Source organism: Dermacentor silvarum, chromosome 8, assembly GCF_013339745.2.
Source record: "Dermacentor silvarum isolate Dsil-2018 chromosome 8, BIME_Dsil_1.4, whole genome shotgun sequence".
Classification (NCBI taxonomy): Eukaryota; Metazoa; Arthropoda; class Arachnida; order Ixodida; family Ixodidae; genus Dermacentor; species Dermacentor silvarum.
In genome coordinates this window covers 45,575,577-45,586,659 of record NC_051161.1, presented here as the reverse complement: position 1 = coordinate 45,586,659, position 11,083 = coordinate 45,575,577, and the positions used below count along the sequence as shown (strand labels likewise).

The window sequence follows — 11,083 nt, the reverse complement described above, 5'->3', positions numbered from 1 at the left end:
AGTTGAAAGGCATATGGCCGACGCCACATATAAACTTCAGCACTAACTTCGCGCGGCATTATTCGAGGTCACGACGTCTAATCGGGGTTAATTTTTTATCGTTTAGCAGTGATTGCACCGCATTGCAAGGTAACCAAAATCAAGACTCTTTCTTTCAGAAATTTCTACTGTGCGAGAGCCGGCCCACTGAACACGCGGAAAAACCGAGAACTGCGTGACATCCCACGTGACGTCACACAGCACTGTGGTGCGAGTCCGAAGTTTGAAAAGGGGAAGTTTAAATATCTCTATTACTCCTCCGATAATCAATTATATGCTTCCTCTAAGAAAATACAGGTATACTTACGAAACAAAACGTGACCGGAAATGATTTCGTGTCTGCCGGATTTGGTGTCTCCTCGCAGCTGAGCAATATTTTACAGCTATGTTTGTCGCCGTGGGGCTTCTTCAAGTGTTTCTATTTCTAAACATATATAGAGGCGTAGCCAACGGGTGTCTTTAGATGATAAAACAACCCAGCGAGCGATAGAGCGAAGGGAAAAAAATGGAGAAATGAGGGAGGTCAAGCAGAACAGAGAACACGGTTTACTACCCTACACTAGAGGTGGGCACTCACGTCATCGAGGTCACCATATTTCTGTACAGCCAGTATTGCGAAAAGCTGCGTAACATCTCCTTTCACTTATTCTCGAGCAGCACAATGCAACCTGTGACTGAGACAACAAAATGGCGTGTGTGACGTCAAACGAAGACTCCCTAAAGGGGAGGTAGAAAGACAAAGATAAGAAGAAAGATAAGAGAAATAAGATAGATGCCGTGCACGGGCACATGATCGCAGCCGTTCACAGCCCACGATCACACCACCGAGTTCACAATTAACACTTGTTGCTGATTAAGTCCGCTAAAGCTAAAGCAACCCTGAAGTTTTAGTAATCGCCTATGAGAACACCGTAGCAAGAAAGAAAGCCGAGTTATAAGATTATTATAGGGCTGAGAACACCATCGATCGGTGTCGTTGTGACAAAACACGTCGTCTTTCGCCGGGAGTGAATGTTCTTTCTTTTAGCGGCGGCATTCAGGAAATGCTGGTGAAATGAAGACGTCAAAGCAACTTCCAGCATTCGAGAGACGCGGCAGTGGCCGCGCGAAATATGCAGTTGTCGAAGCGAACGCAGATTTCGCTTGCTCAGCCGAGCAATAAAAAAAAAGTGACAAGAATACGCAAAGTAGAAAAATAATAAAAGACTCAATCGATCGCGAAAGTGGGTCATCCGCGAACTTGCGAGACCGAAAATAAAGATAGAAGCAATCGTGTCGAACAAAAGAGCCGTTGAGTGACGTTGATTCGCTTTGTTTTGTCCTTTAATCCCTTCCTGCTCTAAGAATATCGAAATGGGTGTCTTCACGAAGTGGCACGAGAAAAGAATAAGCGAAGAAGAGGCGGAGAATTGATTCCTACACAATTCAATATTCTTCACTGTGTTCTTCGATAGAATACGTTCTGGGTCAGCGTTAGCCTTATAAGGATAAGTATACATATGCGAGTGATCCGGTTCGCAGGAAAAATGCAAGTGAGCAAATGCAGCTACTCGGTTGATCTGTAAAGATTACACACAAAAAAAGAAAGGAAAGAAACATCTTCAGCAGTTCCTCGCTCTAAATAAGAACAACGAATCAGTGATGACTGGTGGAATGTTCTCTCGAAACCGTGTTTACCGTTGGTCTGGAAAAAAACTGCACAAACGTTTGTAGAAAAAGTAAGATAGCACTTCTGCTTGAATTTCACTCCAAATCGCGGCGCAAATTTTGCCGTTGCAACGTCAGGAGTTTCGTTGTATTACCAATATGTATATGTCGGTTCCTAAAAAGTAATCGGTTTATTTTATTTATTTTTTTTCGTACATTTTAAGCGCAATGCAACATTTCTTTACTGACAAACGCTAACACAGCACTGAAAAGACACAGGAATTAAGAATCCGAGACATGAAAGCCCGTGTGTAAATTTCGAAGTGGCGGTGCTACCCGTGTTTATAAATTTCCTATTTTTCTGGTTTTCCGAGTCTCTCTACTCACGAAAACACCGCGATATGTTCGGAAATCTGGCAGTCTAATATAACCCTAGCTGAGATTCTCGCGATAAGCTTATTCCCAGCTATCATTTTCTTGCCAGAAAAATTTTGATGATGCCAGATACTACAACAATAGGCAAATTAAGGGTCTGATTTGAGCGGATAGGTGCATTCACGCGGTCGGTCGTCATTTTCTCAAACAAGCCGGAATGATTATGGGAGCACTCGAAGCAGTATTCATCTTGGGATACGTGTCATAACTTGTTTTCCAAGGTCTAGCTGTTTGCTTCTGCAGCGCATATGCGAGGCTTTATATTTAATTCTTTGCTGGTCCCATTGAAATGTCAGTAGGCACTTCGTAGACAGCTTGCGTTACACAGACGTAGTGCTATTCGCTTTGTTTTGACTCAGCTCGAAAAAGGCGAGTCGAGTCCTTGTAGCAGATTAAACGCTTCCTTTATTACTCTTTTTTTTTTTCAGACAAGATATACGCAAACGCTGTGAACAACAGACCTGTCACAATGCATCACCCCCACCGCTGCATGCTAGTTCCTCACCGAACCGAAAGAGGGCGCAGGCGTTGCTTCCTGGACGATACGGTGTCTCTGAACACCTTATTTACCTGCATGCAACTAACGAAAAAGAGCGCTGGCGCAGTTGTCGGCGTAGTTCCTGTCCATACTCTACTGGTCCAATTGTTTCAGCCCACTTTCAGCCCACTTTCGGAGGCGTCGCATAAAGAAGCGTCAAAAGCAGCGGGGCGATGGGCCGCGCTCCGAGGAAAACAACGACACGCCCGTCGCGTATGCAAATTGTGTTCGCGCTTTTCTGTTGCACTTTCTCAACTTGCAACGCGCTGTTGATTGTGGTCTGTCGTTTGCAATCGACGTCAGAACAGCTCGATGGCGGTTCGAATTCAGCCGCCGATGAAAATTGGGACGCACATCTCAACTTTTCAACACCTTTTGCTTATATACCTCAAGCCAAGCGTGCGTTTCAAAAGGAAAAAAAATGCAGACGTTTGAACATTCATGCCAGACGGTAGTCGACAGTTTGGTTTTTCCCGCGCAACTGAAAGTAGTGAGATTGCTCACACTTATATTGTTTGGCGCCCAGCCCCAGCGGGGGTGTCGCTTGCGCATAAACTACGGAATAAAATACATTATGTCTACACTGCAATTAGCCAGTTCTCAGACCAGCTGGCTACCCTGTGCTGGGGAAAGGGGAATAAAACATAATAGAAAAGACACATACACACAGAGAGGGAAATAGGGAAGGAGCAGTCTGGCAACTGCCACCGAGAGGGGCACAAAGCCTGCCTACTCTTCAGTCAGTCAGTGACTTATTGATTGAATGATTGATTCAGTGAGTGAAGTGAGTCAGTCTGACTGAGAGAGAAAACAAGAAGTGAAAGGCAGAGAAGTTAAAGAGATGACTGACTTTACTCACTGCTCAAGGACTTAAGTGAGGGAAGTCATTGATTGATTGATTGATTGATTGATTGATTGATTGATTGATTGAGTGAGTGAGTGAGTGAGTGAGTGAGTGAGTGAGTGAGTGAGTGAGTGAGTGAGTGAGTGAGTGAGTGAGTGAGTGAGTGAGTGAGTGAGTGAGTGAGTGAGTGAGTGAGTGAGTGAGTGAGTGAGTGAGTGAGTGAGTGAGTGCGTGAGTGAGTGAGGTAAGTCAGCCATTCAGACAGTCGCTGAACGAGCGCGGCCAGTCAGGGCTCGTTTTCTTTTGCTTATTCTAGACCGCAAGTAGTATAATTCCAATATATTTACCTGCTCTTAGCTAAATGAAGTTGGTTACAATGAAATATTCGGTGAGCCACACTCCTGCCCTGATCGGGTGAATAAGCGGATAGGTGAGTGAGCAGCAAGTAGAGCATGCTGTTTCACTGAAATACAGAGTGAGAAATAAAAGTAAGGAAGGTGAGCTTGACATCGTACTGGCCATTTGAAACATGAAATGGCAATGAAATGATCTGTGGCGTTTACGCAGCACCCGCTATAAACCCAGCTAAACCTTCAATGTGGCACGCGATCTTCGTGTCATAATGGTACTCGTATAAAGCGAATCAAATGAAAACATTTATTGTCAAGGTCGAGTTGGGCAAGGCAGCGTACTTGTAGAAACTAAAACAGCGGAAAAAAAAAAAAAACGGAAACTGCGAACCACTCTTGAAGCAGCCTGCGTCGTCAGTTTAAACCGAGCCTTATTTATTTTAAACTGCTCTCATTCAAGCAAGCAGGAAGCGCCTTGCGACGCAGTCGACAGGCCCAATCGGAAAGACAGGCAGGAGCAATAAATCAACTTCGTCGAAGACTAAAAAAAGAATGGAAGTCAAGTTAAGAGAACTGCATGGTCAACCTGCTGCTTAAAGTATACCACAAGAAAACGAATGCCAATTTTCACCGTAGGCCCATCCATCATCGTTTCATGCGTCCGATCAACTCGTTAAATCTTGGAGCGCGAGCGCAAACTGCTCAAAGTTTACTTCTTTCAGCGCTTATCATCGGGCCCGGCGGGCGTGCTAGGTTTTTCGGTTTCCCTGCTGAATAGGGTTATCGTGATTGCATCGCCGCCCGTTGCAGTTCTTTTCTTCATCTACCCAACGCCGCCCCCCTCCCCCTCTTTCCCCACACCACCCTTCCCCGCCCTCACTTACCTTTCTTTATTTATTTTGTTTGTTTGTTTGTTTGTTTGTTTGTTTGTTTGTTTCATCTTGTCTGTCTTCATGTTGCTAACCTCTCCCTTTAGGCAACGCGTTTAGCCATATTTTTCGCCAACTATTCCCCCGCCGCAGCATTACTAGTTCGTTTGTTTGTTTGCTTGATTTTCTTGCTCTTTCTTGATCGTAGCCCTGACATGTTGCTTCTTGAGGTATTGTTGATTAGTCAAGCAGTAGTCCAAGCAACATGCTCTATTTTGTTAACAGCCCACCTAATTAAAGATTCTATTGATCATACGTACATTGGAAAGGTGAAGGTTGTCACAGTCCGAGACCATCCCATTACAGAAGAAAAATGCATTCCCGTGCTGCAAATGGCGAGAGGGATCGGGTGAACCGAGATGCTCGATTTTCTTCTGTTGGTAGCAACGTTATGCAGCCAACAAACAATGAAGTAAAGCACACACACACACACACACACACACACACACACACACACACACACACACACACACACACACACACACACACACACACACACACACACACACATGCATGACGTGTGCAATATGCTGTAACAACTGAGCTATAGGTAACCGTTCTCCCTATGCACACACACCCGGTCCACTTTCTTGGGGTATTTTTCAATGTGCATTTAACCTGTAGTCCTGGAACTGTTAGCCAGCCCCACTCAACGTCACAATATGCTGGGCGTAAAATGCTTCTTCAACCGCAGATTTTGCCTACTGCCGTAACGCCGGCAGTCTTTCAGAGTGCCCCTCTGTTAACATTTTGACTTCAGCCTTCGGATATTCCCCACAAAGGTACGTGTGTGTCCTCAAATCAGTTGATGAAGATGATGCAGATCCAATGCACATTTTGGAATCTCTGTAAACCTTCGCTTTCGCCGAGTGGCTAATAAAATGCTACAAAATTGTTTCATCTTCTGAAACGCCTTTTGCAGCCTGGCGATCACGTGCCTACCTGGCGAATCGGCAAGGCGCGGAAAATCTCCACCACGCGAACCACGTGATCAATGCAACGGTGGATAAGAGACCGCTTTATCCCCGAACAACCCAAAGAAGAGCCGGAGGGGCATGAGAAAAAAAAAAAAGAGGAAGGAACAACCTCTCCGTGCGATTTCAAAGAAAAAAAAAAGAAGTAGAAGAAGAAGCAAAAAATAAGTGTTTTCCTACCGAGCACCACAAGCAAACGAAGACCACCTAGTCGAAACGTGGGAGGCCAAGCTCGCCCTCGGGGACCTGGAGTGAGTGAAAAACATTTATTGTCGCTATATACAAAGAGAAGACCAACGACAACTCGTCGCCAGGGCCAAGAGGGCAGTCAAAGCCAGAGGGTTCCTGGACTAAGGAACCTTCCCACCTCAGGGTGATACCGGGCCTCGCTCGGGACACTGTTTCAACAATAAACGTTTCTTTCTCTCTTCTCTCTTTCCTAAACAGCTCCTTTCACAGCAAGTTACCTTGCTGAAGAAAAACCCGTCGGTTCACAAAGCTCTCCTGCAATTAAGGAATATGAAACCCAGTGGCAACATAATTTTTTCGAACTCTCTTCGGTAGAAAAAAAATGAAGCAAGAAGAAATATGAAATGAGAAACAAATACAATAATTTTCCTCATATCCAATGGGTTCACATGTAGACAGGCTTTCAACTATTTTCAAAATTTGCATAACGGCAAGAGACATATTCCCATAAAATAGTTTGCGTTTGTTCGTGTATTCATTCAAATGCATGTATTTCGTAGATATAAGAGTGCATGAGTAATTGTACCTATGCACAAAAGAAAGAAGATAATACGAGAAAAAATGTCGAAGAAGAAAAAAGAACCTACAACAAAATCCAGAAAAAAAATGGGAGGGGAGGCGGGAAAAAAATTGAGAAACGACCCTAATCCTTGACTTATGTGCCTGCTAGTGGCACTCGCACCTCGGCGTTGGTGTACCCTGGCTTACTGTTTGGGTTAACTTTGTGTTTTCCTTGTGTTAACTGTGTGTAATAAAAGTAAAGTCTGACACAGAGAACGCTGGTGAATTTTGATGTAAACTACACTACACAACACTACCCTACACTACAATACCCTACCCTACACTACACTACACTACACTACACTACACTACACTACACAACACAACACAACACAACACTACCCTACACTACACTACACTACACTACACTACACTACACTAAACTACACTACACTACACTACACTACACTACCCTACACTACACAACACTACCCTACACTACACTACACTACACTACACTACACTAGCCCCGCGTCCTCGTCGTCAGAAACTCGACGGTACACAACACTTGGCCCGGCGCCCTCGCCGTCTACTTCCATGGCGAACGGAACTGGCGGGAAATCACCACGCACATGGAGCCAAGCATGTACTGATTCTGTGGGTATCTAAAGTGTACGATTGTGTGCTTTGGCGTACGGCACTTAGACTTTCCTTAATTGTTTCCAATTATTCCTGACACTTAATTGGCTCTTTAGTGTACTAAATCCTGTGCTCCGATCTAAATCCTGTGCTCCGAGCGAAAAAAAAAAAGGAAGAAAAATTGAAGAAACGAAAATAAAGACAGCAAAAAACGCAATCACAAAGGAATAAAAGAAAAACAATGGAGAAATGAAACAGCAGAGAAAAACATGTAAACAAAAAGAACGAAAAATATTTCCACAACTCACCATCTTGATATATTCGAAAATAAATGCCACAGTTCCATATGTGGAATAAATATGCATATGATTTCAACTTGTAAAAGTATTGGCATCTTCGTCTTTATCTGTGTGGTTTAGATTTTTGGTGGGTCGGCCACACATGGGGGAAGTGTGGAATTTATTTTCAAATATATATATATATATATATATATATATATATATATATATATATATACGGTGTGTGTGTGTGTGTGTGTGTGTGTGTGTGTGTGTGTGTGTGTGTGTGTGTGTGTGTGTGTGTGTGTGTGTGTGTGTGTGTGTGTGTGTGAACGAGAAAAGAAGGAAACCGAGTGCCGTATTTTTATTAGTCATGTCATAGGAAGCCAACACACAATGACACCAAGGACATCATAGGGGAACTTACTGTGAGCATTCATTGAATTAAAGAAATTATAAACAAAGGAAAATGCAAGTGGATCAACGAACTGGCCGCAGGTGGGACTCACTTGGTCAACAGTGAGCTCGTAGCATACTTGCATGCGCGCACGTCCCCCCTCCCAATCTTTTTCCACGAGGCATTCCAGTCAACAAATTCGAGTTTCCTTCACAACGCGCCCTTTCTTTCTTTATTGCCTGTCCTCGTCAATCTTATTTCCTAAAACATACACACATGTCACTAAAAGAAAAAAAAAAAAACATCTGTTTTCATATGGCAGTCAGCATGACTTGGCTGACTATGTCAAATGAAATGCTTTTCGGACTTCCAAGTTTTCAACTCTTGGTATTAAATCAGGCGCAGCAGCATCTGGTGCTCTTTTTCTTCTTTTCTTTTCTTTTTGCACTGCCAGCAAAGGTGACATGGGTTCACGGAAATGTCCTTCACAACACGCGCTTAAAAAATAATTAGGAATGAAAAAAACAAAAAAACTTTTGGTTCCGTCCGGGATCGAACCGGAGACCTTTCGCGTGTAAAGCGAACGTGATAACCACTACACTACGGAACCAGACGACCTCCAGCAGCAGTGCGATACAAATCGTGCGCGCAAACGATTGTTCCCGCAACGTCGGGGACGAGCCGAAAACAGCCGCAGCTAGAATATCTGCTTTTGCGCCGGTCAGGCACGCTCGGTTCCGTAGTGTAGTGGTTATCACGTTCGCTTTACACGCGAAAGGTCTCCGGTTCGATCCCGGACGGAACCAAGTTTTTTTTTTTTACATTTTTTTTTCTTTTTTTTTTTTGCTGCGGGTTATTTTACAGAGGAAACTCGAGTTTGGGGACTGCGTAGCATTGGACCGCAAGCAACGCAACGACCTAATTCACACATCGGTCCTTCACGTTAATACAAAACCATTGTATGTCCCATGAGGCAGTAAAGCCGGCACTGTCCTCAATGAGTGCTATCGAAAATCATCAGCATGGATTAAGTTGGATTATGGTTGGTAAAAATTAGAGCAAGGTGGATTAAGGGGGATGAAAATGAATTAAGGTAGATAGATTAAGGTTGGTACAAATTAGAAGTCGGTGGATTAAGGTGGATTAAGGTATTTGTGAACGACACGTGACAATGCATGACGTCATGTATCATGGACGTACCCAATTGATTAGAGAAGTCGTAGTGCTTTCGCATTCAAATCACGTAAGTATACTTGAGTGACTGTCAAGTTCTACTTTGCGATCGAGGATATCCTCAAGCTCGCTCTTACCAACAATTCGCTTCTTTATTTAGTTTTTTTTTTCTTGCGATGATCATGAACGTGATAAGTTTTCAGCACAGTCACGTATGCATTTTCATTTTTCTTTCTTCTTTTCGCTTCTTTTACAATCCAAATTATTTCTGTACTCGCAGGTCATTATTGTTTAGTATAATTATGTACATCTCTTGTAGCTGGTCAATCTCCATTAATTCGGCTACTGTCATGATTAAAATTCATTATGTATTAAGCACACAAAAGAACCGCACCCCTTCATCAATTTAAGCTGTTAAGGTATCTTTTGAAAACTGTGTATTTTTATTTGTTTGATTAAGCGTGTTTATTCTAATGGAGAATATGAAGCCCAAAGTTCCTCTTATTTGTTGTGATTTTGTTGATTTGACGCCAGTACACAAGTCAGTGTGACGTCATCCTTTTTCTTCTTTTTCTCTTTTTTTTCTGTTCGAGCGTGGAAAAAGTTGCCGCAACTTGCTATGATGCGTCTTTGGTTGCTTAAAAATGCAGTGTAGTACTTCAACAAATGGAGGAGCAAGAGCCAAGATTTTGATGCATGCTAGCTATGGAAGCCGCAGTTGGCTAAGGTCGACGGTCCTACGTAGCTTTGCCAGCCTTGCCATCCAACATTGATCATAGGCTACCCTCTAAAACAAAACAAATAAAAACAATCAAACAATACAGCGTTGGCTAGAGGGTCAAAGAAAGACTAACAAAAGAGCATATGTGTTGTCCGTCGCTCCATAGACGCATACGTGGCCAGCGCTGCTTTCTGCGTTCTTTATATATTTATTTCCTGTTCTTTCTTTATTCTTTAAGCATGAAATACTTTCAGCTCCCGTTGTCGGCGACCTTCAAGTGACCTTGAGCCAAAAGCCAGAGCCGTTGTCCGGGCACTCAAACCAGAAGATCCGGGCATCTTTGCGAGAACAAAACGAGATCATCCGGGCAACCAGTCAAAAGTTAAGAAAATGCGGTCTCTGGCCCCCAACCCTTTGTACCGGACCGCATTACATACGCTAGTTACTACCCAAAAAAGTCACAAAAAAAATATTGCTTCCGATTTCTTCCTGATGTTTGTTCACAATATCACTCAAGCTGTAACTTTTAGTACGCTGAAGTTTCATTTTTCCTTTCCAATAGCGACGTTCAAAAGGCAGATACAGGGCACCATACACTTGAATGATATCTTTTGGCGCTGTGCTCTTTTCAACGCCAGCGGTCCGTGAGTTGGCCGCACATTTGCAGCCGACCACTTCGACGCGACAAGTAGCCACAGACGCTGAGCGCGCTGCACTGTTGGAAGAAGAAGAGCGACTGAAGGTGCTGGCACCACAGGCAGCAAAATACGCCGTATGACAGCCATTTCATGCTTGCATCTACTCTCAATTACGGGAGAGCCAGAAATATTATTTTTCTCAGAACGTGGATGGCTTAACCAACTAACCCAACATCGCAATCACTTGGGCCACTCGCCATCTAAAACGCATACGACAACTCCTCCGAACTTCGTAATCTGAACCAATCAATCTCTCTCAAAAACTAATCTAACGTAATCTCCCAAACCACAGGCAACACTCGCCCGAATAACCAGGAACCGGAAGCACTTCGTAGTTTAGGGGTTTGGAAACCTCTCACTGCGCGGGCAGCTACCCCCTCCTCTTAAAGAAACCGCACGCAGCCGGCCGCTTCGAGCCCGGTCGTTCTCGGACACTGTGCCACCCGCAATAGCGTATTCATTCGTTCTTGCGGAAGACGATGCAGAAGAGGAAGAAAGAAAGGCGAGGAAACGGCGCACTTCCCGTGCTCTCACGGAAGCAACAGAGCGCGTTGCGCGCACCCAGCAATTGCACCAGGACGACGAACGCGGGCAATGCCGCTCTGCACGGTCTCGCATCCTCATCGTCTTGCCTTTCCGGTCCCGCCTCCGAGTCCGACCGCGGCAGCAAT

At 44.1% G+C, this 11,083-nt stretch overlaps 2 non-coding genes across 2 annotated transcripts; one reads left to right on the top strand and one right to left on the bottom strand.

Annotated features, from left to right (window-relative positions):
- Positions 1-8,357: 8,357 nt before the first annotated feature.
- Positions 8,358-8,430, bottom strand: Trnav-uac (transfer RNA valine (anticodon UAC)). Its single transcript has one exon. It is a non-coding gene; the product is annotated as a tRNA-Val (tRNA).
- Positions 8,431-8,553: 123 nt separating this feature from the next.
- On the top strand, positions 8,554-8,626 carry Trnav-uac (transfer RNA valine (anticodon UAC)). Its single transcript has one exon. It is a non-coding gene; the product is annotated as a tRNA-Val (tRNA).
- The last annotated feature ends 2,457 nt before the right edge of the window (positions 8,627-11,083 follow it).